General features: G+C 47.1%; 1 long non-coding RNA gene across 2 annotated transcripts; it reads right to left on the bottom strand.

Annotated features, from left to right (window-relative positions):
• Nucleotides 1-8024: 8024 nt before the first annotated feature.
• Nucleotides 8025-10506, bottom strand: LOC147379119 (uncharacterized). Of its 2 annotated transcripts, none has more exons than XR_015132253.1 (2): nucleotides 10251-10506; nucleotides 8025-9048 (listed from the first exon to the last, which is right to left on the bottom strand). It is a non-coding gene; the product is annotated as an uncharacterized LOC147379119 (long non-coding RNA). The 2 variants fall into 2 exon arrangements; XR_015132254.1 differs by having other exon boundaries at nucleotides 9678-10455.
• Between the last annotated feature and the right edge of the window lie 2360 nt (nucleotides 10507-12866).

The raw sequence follows: 12866 nt of genomic DNA, 5'->3' as shown, positions 1-12866 counted from the left end.
GGGCAAGAGCCACTCTCCAACTCCATCGAACACTTCCTAGCAGAGACATGGTATGAAGGCCTCCAACCCAGCTGGGAGCAGCAGGGTCCTGAAAACTGAGGCTCAAGAACACCACCCCAGACACACAGGAAGCTCCCAGCAGCCCTGGTTCAGGGCTGAAGATTCTGAACAAGATCCTGCATGTGGACGTGGTAAGGGGATAGTTTAATACATCCAAGACCTGAGCGTGCAGCACAGGACAATGCCCATGGCCTGGCAATGAGTGAAGATGCAGACTGCAGGACTATACATGTGTATGGATAGGGCCAGTGTTCATTCCAATCCCAAAGAAAGGCAATGCCAAAAAATGCTCAAACTACCGCACAGTTGCATTCATCTCATACGCTAGTAAAGTCATGCTCAAAAGTCTCCAAGCCAGGCTTCAGTAATATGTGAACCATGAACTTCCAGATGTTCAAGCTGGTTTTAGAAAAAGCAGAGGAACCAGAGATCAAATTGCCAACATCCGCTGGATCATGTAAAAAGCAAGAGAGTTCCAGAAAAACATCTATTTCTGCTTTATTGACTACGCCAAAGCCTTTGACTGTGTGGATCACAATAAACTGTGGAAAATTCTTAAAGAGATGGCCATACCAGACCACCTGAGCTGCCTCTTGAGAAATTTGTATGCAGGTCAGGAAGCAACAGTTAGAACTGGACACGGAACAACAGACTGGTTCCAAATAGGAAAAGGAGTACGTCAAGGCTGTATATTGTCATCCTGCTTATTTAACTTCTATGCAGAGTACATCATGAGAACCGCTGGGCTGGAGGAAGCACAAGCTGGAATCAAGGTTGCTGGGAGAAATATCAATAACCTCAGATATGCAGATGACACCACGCTTAAGGTAGAAAGTGAAGAAGAACTAAAGAGCCTCTTGATGAAAGTGAAAGAGGAGAGTGAAAAAGTTGGCTTAAAGCTCAGCATTCAGAAAACTAAGTTCATGGCATCCGGTCCCATCACTTCATGGCAGGTAGATGGGGAAACAGTGGAAACAGTGGCTGACTTTATTTTTCTGGGCTCCAAAATCACTGAAGATGGCGATTGCAGCCATGAAATTAAAAGACACTTACTCCTTGGAAGGAAAGTTATGACCAACCTAGACAGCATATTAAAAAGCAGAGACATTACTTTGCCAACAAAGGTCTGTCTAGTCAGGCTATGGTTTTTCCTGTGGTCATGTATGGATGTGAGAGTTGGACTATGAAGAAAGCTGACTATGAAGAATTGATGCTTTTGAACTGTGGTGTTGGAGAAGACTCTTGAGAGTCCCTTGGACTGCAAGGAGATCCAACCAGTCCATCCTAAAGGAGATCAGTCCTGGGTGTTCATTGGAAGGACTGATGTTGAAGCTGAAACTACAATACTTTGGCCACCTGACGCGAAGAGCTGACTCATTGGAAAAGACCCTGATGCTGGGAAAGATTGAGGGCAGGAGGAGAAGGAGACAACAGAGGATGAGACGGTTGGATGGCATCATCAACTTGATGGACATGGGTTTGGGTGGACTCCAGGAGCTGGTGATGGACAGGGAGGCCTGGCATGCTGTGTTTCATGGGGTTGCAAAGAGTTGGACACAATTGAGTGACTGAACTGAACTGAGCTAAACTGATGGATATCCCATATATATAGGATATGATATATCCCATCTATATATGTGTGTGTGTGGTATATCCCACATATGTGTGTGTATCCCACATATATAGTGTATGATCTATCCCATATATATATACATGGTATATGTATACATATATATCTAAATATAAAATCATATATATAGTCCCACCCGTAGATGGAAGAAGGGAGAGGGGAGAAACTAACAGAGCAAAGATGTTAGTGTGTTTATAAAAGAGGAAAAGTAAGTGCCAGATGAGCAAAGTAAAAGCCGAGTGCCAGTCCGGAGAGACCTGCCCACCAGAAGCTTCCTGGTTTCTCAGAACACGGGCACTGCAGGAGGGACTGGAGTGGAAAGCAGGGAACCAGCAGTGAGACCCTGCCTCCCTCCCCACTAGCAGCAGGCTAGCTTCTCTCTCACCCAGAGCAAACTGGGAAGTTAAACCCTAGGGACTCCAGATTCAGGGGGCACCAGGGCATGACAGAGGGCAAAGGGGGATCCAGCACTTAAACAGGGCATTGGATGAGAGTCCAAGTGTGAAGGAGGAGCCCACAACCCCTTTCCTCTATATCCCCAACCACTACCACCAAAGGCAGATTATATCATTCTCAAAAGGGACTAAAAAGCCTTAGAGGAAAGACCCACAGAAACTGACTTCTGGGGCTCCCCCAACAGACCCTTGAATCCCCCATCACTCTCCAGTGACGCAAAGCTCCAGCTAAGCACCCAGTGAGAAGCTCATGCACCACAGCAAAAATAGACCCTGCTTGCTGCAATGAGAGAAAGCTCTCGCACAGCAGGGAAGACACAGCTGACAAAAGTTAATTAATTAATTAAATGTAAAAAAAGGCAGAGTAAAGCAGACAACAGATAAGGCACAGAGAAGAAGAAAACGTCAATAAAAATAATAAAGTGAAAGTGATGAGAAAATGGCTTCTGCTAAATTAGATCAGAATATTTTTTAAAGACAGAGAAGAAACATCTTAGAAATTAAAACTGTGATTCTAAATAAAAACAGATAAGATTTAATAGGAAGATTTGGAGATGAGAAAATCATCCAGAGAGACTAAAGAAAAAGGACAGGAGAGAAAAAGACGAGAAAATTTGGAGGCTCAGAGACCAATGAGCAAAGGAAGTACAGAGGAAATGGAGAGAAGGAAATGATGGGTAAAAATATCACAGGAGAATTTCCTTGAGCGGAAGGATGCGTGTTAAGTGCTGTCAAGTACCCGGTGCAGTAAATGAGGACAGGCTCACAGCAAGACAAGCGGTGCTGAGATTTCAGAATAAGGGGCAAGAGAAGATTCTAAAGGCTTCCTGCAGGAAGAAAACAGGTCAACTACAGACAAACAAGAGTCAGAAATGGAGGAGGGCTTCAGGAAGAGCCAGGTTTGATCAGTGGAGGAGGGCTAGCTCAGGAATTCATTTTTTAAACAGGTTGAAACTGAGATGCTTCTTCAGATGTCGCATAGTGCAATTTTTTCTTTTCTTTCTTTCTTTTTTTTTTGGTAGGATACCTTCCCATAACCTTTATAACAACCTATTACATATCTTGTTTCTATGCCATACTTGTCTCTATGCCTAGGTGTACACACATCTACAAAGTGTATATACATGTATATATACACACACATCTACATGTATACATACATGCACAGATATCCATATGTAGACACACACATACACAAGCATATCCACATGTGTGAACAAGTGACAGCAGAGGACTGTGCCTTCAGACCTCTGACTGTAGTGTTTGCACTGAGGCCAGGCTTCCCCAGTTGCTGAACTGTCAAGGCAGGGACACTGAGGCAGACCTATTCTCAGGATTCCGTACTCCAGGAACTTGGGACTTTGACTCAAGGACACCCATCTGAGTTGCCAAATCTTTCTTTAAAATGCACCTTACCAGTCTCCTTCAGTAAACTCCCCAATTTTCACTCACAGGAGTTTTTCCCAATAAACTTGAAGTCTAATACTGTTTTGGGGACTGACTCTTGAAGGACCCAAACAAAGCATACATATAACATATAAGCATGAAAGTGAAAAGTGAGAGTGAAGTCGCTCAGTCATGTCTGACTCTTTGGAAACCCGCGGACTGTAGCCTACCAGGCTCCTCAGTCCATGGGATTCTCCAGGCAAGAATACTGGAGTGGGTTGCCATTTCCTTCTCCAGGGGACCTTCCCAACCCAGGGATTGAACCCGGGTCTCCCACATTGGAGGCAGACGCTTTAACCTCTGAGCCACTAGGGAAGCCCAACCTGGTTATATAACATATAAGCACACACACATATATATATATATATATATTTTTTTTTTTAAGTTGTTGTTTCCCCTAAATGCTGTAAATGCTTTTCTTCATCTTGCCTTTCTTATTTATCAATGCCAACAAAGGTTCGTCTAGTCAAGGCTATGGTTTTTCCTGTGGTCATGTATGGATGTGAGAGTTGAACTGTAAAGAAGGCTGAGTGCCGAAGAATTGATGATTTTGAACTGTAGTGTTGGAGAAGACTCGAGAGTCCCTTGGACTGCAAGGAGATCCAACCAGTCCATTCTGAAGGAGATCAGCCCTGGGATTTCTTTGGAAGGAATGATGCTAAAGTTGAAACTTCAGTACTTTGGCCACCTCATGCGAAGAGTTGACTCATTGGAAAAGACTCTGATGCTGGGGGGAATTGGGAGCAAGAGGAGAAGGGGATGACAGAGGATGAGATGGCTGGATGGCATCACTGACTCGATGGACTTGAGTCTGAGTGAACTCCAGGAGTTGGTGATGGACAGGGAGGCCTGGCGTGCTGTGATTCATGGGATCGCAGAGAGTCGGACATGACTGAGCGACTGAACTGAATTGAACTGAATGAAAATTCATCATGGCGTTTCTCTATTTCATTCTTTTAAATGGCTGCACAGCTTTCTTAGATGTGGATGTACTTACTCAACCTACAAATAGGCATTCACTTTGATTCCATGGACTATGGAATAACTTGATAAGTGCTACAATAATTATCATCATCTTGTGCAGATATTTGAAGACAGATGATAAAGAATAGATTGGCAGTCAAAATATATTTATACACATATAATTTATATAAGTCATAATATATCAAATTGCTAATTTTATATAATAATTTTTAATTGATACTGACAGATTGATCTTTTAGAAATGGTATAAAAATGAACATTTCTACTAATGATGTATGTGAATACTCTTTCTCTGCAGGTCCACAAGCAGTAGCTATTAATAATAATTTTCATTTTTATTTTTGGGCTGATTTAACTACTTTGCTAACTACTAGTGATTTTTCATATCTTTTGACTCTTTAGAATTGCTCTTGAATAAATTGCTAATATTTCTATTTGATCATTTATCTTTTTCTTGTCAGTTTGTAAAAACTCTTTGCTCCCTTTGTTCTGGTTTATAAACCAGGACAAATCTATCTGTTGTCTTTGTGTTATCTTTTGCCACGCAAAGTTGTAATCAAGTCAAACATGTTCATCTTTTCTTTCATAACTTCTGGGTTTCTTGCATTTGATAAAGCTTTCCCCTACCCTAACTCTTCATGGTCGAAGAAGGCTGCTAGAGCTCCAGCCACCCTATCCCATAGCACAGGCTGCAGTATGGAAAAAGAGACCAGAAGGGCATTCCATCTCTCGTTGAAAGAAATTTTCCAGAAATTTCTACACCATAATTCCACTTACACGTTATTGCCATAACTTAGCGACATAGCCATAGTTAGCTTCAAGGGGAGCGTTGTCACAGCCATCTTTGAGAAATGCAATCTGGCACACCCACACTGAGAAGCAAGGGTGCCCTTTTTTCATGGCATTCAATAGACAAGCAGAGACCACACACTGCTAAGAGTAGCCTAGAGCCTAGAAACCTGTTTCTTAGCAGAGAGAGAGCGCGCCTCTCTTTTGGCTCCACAGGTACCATGCGTAACACAGTCAGACTACTGAGTCAGGAAGGTCTCGGCTCTGAGGCTTGTGCAAGCATAACTCCAGGGTGGCCACAGGCTCCAGAAGTGACACCTCTGCCCCAGGGCCCTCGCCCCTCAGTGCCCTCCCCAGGGGGCGGTCAGAGGTTTGCGGCTGCGTGAGGAATAAGCAAGTTTGCTGGCATGAAGGACTGATGGCTTCTGAACTCTGGGAAATACCACCAGGCATTTCCAGACAGACGGGGGCCTCAGAGAATTACTTATGATTCATGCCAATCTGTGGGGTGTGTCTGTGCCAGAGAGAAAAACATGACACTGGAAATACTTTCTCATTCCCTTACTCAGTCCCTCACAAGCCCAGAGAGGGCCAGCCATATCCACCCAGATATTTCTTGCAGGTTTTCTTCCTACAGTTATGCTCTCAGTTGAGAAAGCGTCAGTGGAAGAGGTAGGTCAATGCAGGAACGGCTGGCCAAGAAGAAGAAAGGCTAAGAGGTTTCTGTTTGGAAGAAGCTGGGAGGCAAGAGACCCAGCACACAGGGCTGTGGGTGATTAAAATCCCAGGAGGGCAGCATGCAAGGGCTGGTTCCACCAGGCCCCAGTGGGTACTTTTCTTCGAGTCCCCCCACCTCACTGAGCCTCAGCCTCCTCATCTAGAAAGTGGGAGTGGTAATCCTGGCTCAGCCCTCTTGCCAGCATCGAGAAAGGGGCTGACTGTACAGCCTGTGCTCTGCTACAATTCTTTTGTTTTTTGAAATATCTTTAATTATATAAGTATTACTGTTAACCAAAAACAAAAGCACAGACAAACAAAAAGAAGGCCATAAGAGAGAAAATAAAAGAGAAAGCAATTAACATCTTGACATATGCACTTAGAGTTTCCATTTGTTGTTCAATCGCTAAATCATGTCCAACTCTTTCCGACCCCATGGACTACAGCACACCAGACTCCTCTGTCCTCTACTATATCCCAAAGTTTGTTCAAATTCATGACCATCAAGTCAGTGATTCTATCTAACCATTACATCCTCTGCCACCCCTTTCTCCTTTTGCCTTCAATCTTTCCCAGCATCAGGCTCTTTTCCAATGAGTCGGCTCTTGGCATCATGTGGCCAAAGAATTAGAGCTTCAGCATCAGTCCTTCCAATGAATATTCAGTGTTGATTTCTTTTAAAATTGACTGGTTTGATCTCCTTGCAGTTCAAGGGACTGTCAAGAGTCTTCTTCAACACCACAATTCAAAAGCATCGATTCTTCAGCGCTCAGCCTTCTTTATGGTCCAACTCTCATATCCTGGAAAAACTATACATGACTACTGGAAAAACCATAGTTCTGACTATAGTTTCCTGTCCTGGATATATTTTTAACAGGACCATACTTTATACGAAAAGTGAAAGTGAAGTCACTCCAATGTGTCCGACTCTTTGCGACCCCATGGACTGTAGCCTACAAGGTTCCTCCATCCATGGAATTTTCCAGGCAAGAGTACTGGAGTGGGTTGCCGTTTCCTTCTCCATACTTTATATTTTATATATGGTTCTGTAACTTATTTTTCACTCAACAATATATCATGAGTTTTTTCTATGTTGACAAGCAAACTTCATGAGATATTTCAATACTTGTATGATATTCTGCCATTGCTGTATTCAGTTCTGAACCTGTGATCACTATTACTGATTCTTCCTTTCCCACATGGCCCAAATTCCAATGTAGCCCAACACAAAAATGTTACTAATTCTGTCTTTATTTAAAATGTTACTAATTCTGTCTTTATTTAAAATTCTACTATTTTGTTCACCACGGATTGATTTTTATTTTTTAAAAATATCGCATTAAAACATTATTCATCTTATTTATTTTTGGCTGCAACGCATCTTCATTGCTGTATGCAAGCGTCTCAGTGTGGTGACTTCAGTTACTGCAGAGTGTGGGCTCAGTGGTTGCAGTTCATGGGCTTAGCTGCTCTGCAGCATGTGGTATCTCCTGGACCAGGGATCAAACCCATGTCCCCTGCACTGGCAAGCAGGTTGCTAACCACTGAACCACCAGGGAAGTCCCCTAATATTACTCATCTTGATTATGGCATCTTCCCCTAAGATTATTTTCAATGTTTCCAGTTCATCCAGTATCCACCACAGTGCAGGACACATCGTAGTGCTCAATAAATATTGAAAGAATGAATGAATGAGTTGGTGGCAAAAGGAAACTCTACACCCAGCTGTGAGCGTCTCCCTCGCTGAACCAGGAGAACCAGGAGCTCGCTGACACCAGGATGAAGGCCTGCTGGCCCTTCTCCCGAGGCGCTGGAACTGTGCTCTGCCCCTGGTGTGGAGCTATCTCTCCAAGGCAACAAGGGATTTTCCCAGCCCTGACCAATGTGTGGAGTTTTAAACTAACAAAACCAGAGCTCAGAGAGGAAATTCTAAGAACGTGAAGTAAGTCAGAAGAGCAAAGGTGCGTGTTTATTTTCCATCGACTGCTTGAGCCTCTGCCTCCCTTCCCCCACCGCAAAGACTGGGGAAGGGGTCCGGATTCGGATGTCAGCACAACAAAGCTACAGGAAACCCATCTTCCGGCGTTTGCCAAGGAACAATGCTGGAGAGGCCATTCCAAGGCCTGCACTTTTCCTCTGTACAGAAGAATTTAGGTCCTGGAGGATTCCTGGGAGGGAGGCTCAGGAATTTCTGAATAAATGTTCTTGTTCCATCACTCAGGGACATTGGGGATGCACTGGCTATGATCCCAGTTGGCCTTCGGTACTCAGCTCCATTCTGACCCATACTAGGTGGGGATCTAACCGTGGGTTTGGGGCCTTGGGCCCACCCTGCAGCCTATCAGCTTGAGTCTGGTCATTGGCCTCTTTAGTCTCTATCTCCCAGCACTGCTTTCTGTTCTCTCCCCCTTCAGCTCTTATCTGGCTCTTATCACTCCTTTTCTGGACTCCTGCCCAAGTGCAGCCTTCCTGGCCCTGACCTTCCTATCCTCACTCATAGGCCATGTTCCCACAACACACCTCCAGGCGAGGCCCTTCTCTGCTCCCAGTCCTCTGCACCCACAGCACCAGGTGCCTTAGATGTTTCCAAGGAACTTTGTGATGACCAACCACACCAGGCTCATCTCCCGGTGAATCAGGGAGGGCGCTGAAAACCAGCCAGTATTTACTGAGTACCTACCAGGTACTAGGTGCCATCTAGACCCTTTCTGGGCTTTATCTCACAATACTCCAAAGCATCATGTTGAGTCTATACAGGCCCACTACTGTGCCTTCTGTAAAACGGGGGCTCCATATACCAACCAATGTCATGAGTTCAACGGAGGTGTAACCCGGATCCTTGTTGTGACTCAGCTGGTAGTCTGGCAGCTGCTGATGGTGGTCTGGTAGGCAGGCTCAGGGGGCTGTTTGGATCACATGCTTTTCCTTCAGGGGTTTCCCCGGTGGCTCAAGAAGTGAAGAATCCACCTGCAATGCAAGAGACGCAGGTTTGATGCCTGGGTCTGGAAGATTCCCTGGAGGAGGACATGGTAACCCACTCCGATATTTTTACTGGGAGAACCCCATGGACAAAGGAGTCTGGTGGGCTGTGGTCCATGGGGTCACAAAGAGTCAGATGTGACTGAAGCAACTAAGCACGCATGCTCTTCCCTAAACCCTCCAAACACAAGGCTCCCTCTTTCTAGAACGCGGTTCACCCATCTTTTGGGCTAACTCCTATTGGCGTTTCAGGTCACTTGGCAGCTTCCTCCTGGAAGCCTTCCAAGATCTCCCAATCTGGGTTATTCTTTTATGTTTCCCAACACCCTTGGCTTCTTCCCTCTCTGGGTGTTTCAGCAACTGTCTCTAGAATCTGAATGTCAGCTCCTAAAGGACAGGAGGTGCCTTGTTCACCTCTGTGCCCCCAAAATTTAGCTCAGGGACTGTCACAGCTCAGTAAATATTTGGTGAATGAATTAAATGCTTCAGTTCAGCCGCTCAGTCGTGTCCGACTCTTTGTGACTCCATGAACCACAGCACGCCAGGCCTCCCTGTCCATCACCAACTCTCAGAGTTCACCCAAACCCATGTCCATCGAGCTGGTGATGCCATCCAACCATCTCATCCTCTGTTGTCTCCTTCTCCTCCTGCCCTCAATCTTTCCCAGCATCAGGGTCTTTTCCAATGAGTCAGCTCTTCGCATCAGGTGGCCAAAGTATTGGAGTTTCAGCTTCAACATCAGTCCTTCCAATGACCACCCAGGACTGATCTTTAGGATGGACTGGTTGGATCTCCTTGCAGTCCAAGGGACTCTCAAGAGTCTTCTCCAACACCACAGTTCAAAAGCATCAATTCTTCGGTGCTCAGCTTTCTTTATAGTCCAACTCTTTCTTTATAGTCCAACATGACCACTGGAAAAACAATAGCCTTGACTCTTGGATATTTAGTCCCTCCCTGGCTTGTCAAAGAGCACCTGATCCCAAACTAGATCTGCTTTTCCCTTCCTCTCTTCAACCCTTACCAGCCACAGTATGCCCTAAAGTTGGCAAATCTAGGGTCTGAACTCTGTCCCTTGAGGCTGGTGGATTCCATCTTCCCTTCCACCCCTTCCCCTGCCTTCTCCGTGCCACAGTGGACTACATCGGGTTTCCCTTCTTTTCTAAACCACATCTGGTCTCAAAGCACGCTACCCTGGGGCTGGTGTTGAGTCCCCGCTGGCCTGGCAGCCGTCAGTACCCTGTCCTCCAGCCGGACGTGTTACAGGTTCTGGGGGATGGCAGAGAGGGGGCCCTCCCCCGAAGCCGCTGCCAAGCGTTCTCCAACGGGAGGGGACCGAACTTCTGCGTTTAGGGCGCGCAGTGTACACCCTGTTCACATTTCTGCGCAGACAGGAATGCGGACGCGGGACAAGACAAAGGCCGCATTCCTCGGGTTGGGCGGGAACACGGCCCGGGCCCCGCCTCACCAGCCCCGGCCCCGCCCCCAGGCCCTGCCTGCTGGACACTGGACCACAGCCTGAGAGGGCGCCCCCTGGCGGTGCCGGCGGCCAGAGGCGGGACCCGGGGCCCTGCCCTCTATTCCCGGCCCCCTGCCCGTCCTCCCCGCCTCCTCCCCGGTTCTCCAGGCCTGAACCCAGCCCGCCCTTTGGATCCTAGAATCCCCTCCTTTATCTTCCCCGGGAAGCTGCCTGCTTCCGGAAACTGATTAGGACTCCAAAGCGCTTTTGGTTTTTGTTTGTGCTGCCAGTCAAATCAGAAGAAAGGAATGGCTCCCCAGAGCCTTCGCAAAATCCTAACTCCGGGGTGGCTTCCTCTCCTGGCTTCCCATCCTGTCCCCAGGGAGCCCGTCTTGACCTGCGTCTGATGGGTGCCTCTGTGGGAATTTCCCACCCGTGTGTGCGGTCTCCTCCCAGCTGGCCCAACTGGCACCATCAGGGCCAGAGACCAAGATGAAGGGCCTCACCCCTGCCGAGTCACCTCCCACTGCTCCACTAAGGGCTTGGGGAAAGAAAAGGTGGCCCTAAGTTGAAAGCTGTGAGAAAATGGGCCTGGGTCTGTAGGTCTGTACCTTGGCCTCTACTGGAAAAAGCACCACTGCCTCATAAGAAGGATCCCTGGGAGCCGAGGCCCCAAGAAAGTGGAAAGCCACTGGGCTGAGGGTTTCCACGATGGTGTAGGAACCTAACACACACACAAACTGCAGTAACCTCAAAACATGACTGAAACAGGTAAGCAAAAAAAGGGCTTATACCCAGAACCAGGACTGGGCTATACCTGTTTAAGTCACCCTCCAGGGTCTTGAAGAAGAGAAGTGTGTGCTGTTTACTCACTTCTGCCTGAGGGGACAGGCAGCTTGTTTCCCCAGATACCTGGTCAATGGAATGCTGGACAATGCCAGGAAGGCATGGGCTCACACCCAACTTTCTCAGCTTGTTGTAGGTATCCTTCTTAGTGGGAAAGAAGCTGCACCCTCACATTGTTTGCATATGGAAATTTGCATGTTTATCAGCCCATTACCGGTTAGGCACTCACCCTGTAGTTAAAGTGACACCTGAGCAGCCAGTAATGAAAGAAGGCATGCCTGGAACTTGCATTGCTCACCATCAGAGAGGGTTGTGAATGTTGCCAGGAAAGATGGGAAAGCGGAAACCAAACTCTCGTTGGCCAGCACCTCAGCTGTAAGAAAGGGCAGGGCACAGGGGCACTGGATTGGAGCTTGGCCTTGATTGCTAGCTTACCTTGACCTTGAGAGCTGGCTTACCTTGCTCAGTTGTTTTCTCAGCCTCTCAAGGGAGGAAAACACTGTGGTCCCTTTTTACCTGGCCAGGAGGTAGGCCCAGAGTGGTAGACAAGGTGGCTGGTGGCCCTGCAGCTCTGGTTTGAGATGGCAGCCCCAGCTCCAGGTCTGCCTCTTCCCCTGACACAGAAAATGGATGTTCCAGACTGTCACAACACCCCAGCAGTTCCTTGAATGGCAGTGCCAGAGTTCTGTCTCGGTGGAGTGTGAGGAGCTTGAGGTATTCCTGAAGGATGCAAAAGACCCAGTGATGAGTCTATTCACTTCACAAACCTGTGAAGAATGCTCTGTTCTTCACAAACTGACTCAGGACCTACCCCAGGAGACTTACTGTCCACTGAGGGAGAGAGATGCCAATCCATCCAGTACAGTGCAATGTGATGAGCAGCAAAGCAGAGGAAGGCTGGGCAGAGCATGGGCAGGAGGGTCTTATTTGTGGGAGTGGGAGGTGGAAGGGATGGATGGTGGGGAGGTGAGGGGGTTGGAGGGAGGCTCTGCCAGAAGTTCAGTTCAGTTCAGTCGCCCAGTCGTGTCCAACTCTTTGCGACCCCCTGAATCGCAGCACACCGGCCACCCTGTTCATCACCAACTCCCGGAGTTCACTCAGACTCACGTCCATCGAGTCAGTGATGCCATCCAGCCATCTCATCCTCTGTCGTCCCCTTCTCCTCCTGCCCCCAATCCCTCCTAGCATCAGAGTCTTTTCCAATGAGTCAACTCTTCGCATGAGGTGGCCAAAGTACTGGAGTTTCAGCTTTAGCATCATTCCTTCCAAAGAAATCCCAGGGCTGATCTCCTTCAGAATGGACTGGTTGGATCTCCTTGCTGTCCAAGGGATTCTCAAGAGTCTTCTCTAACACCACAGTTCAAAAGCATCAATTCTTCGGCGCTCAGCTTTCTTCACAGTCCAACTCTCACATCCATACATGACCACTGGAAAAACCATGGCCTTGACTAGACGAACCTTTGTTGGCAAAGTAATGTCTCTGCTTTTCAATATGCTATCTAGG

Source organism: Bos grunniens, chromosome 1, assembly GCF_055505025.1.
Source record: "Bos grunniens cultivar Pamir isolate PY7600 chromosome 1, Bosgru_T2T1.0, whole genome shotgun sequence".
NCBI lineage: Eukaryota > Metazoa > Chordata > Mammalia > Artiodactyla > Bovidae > Bos > Bos grunniens.
The sequence above is the reverse complement of the archived record's forward strand: the minus strand, read 5'-3'. Positions and strand labels throughout refer to the sequence as shown.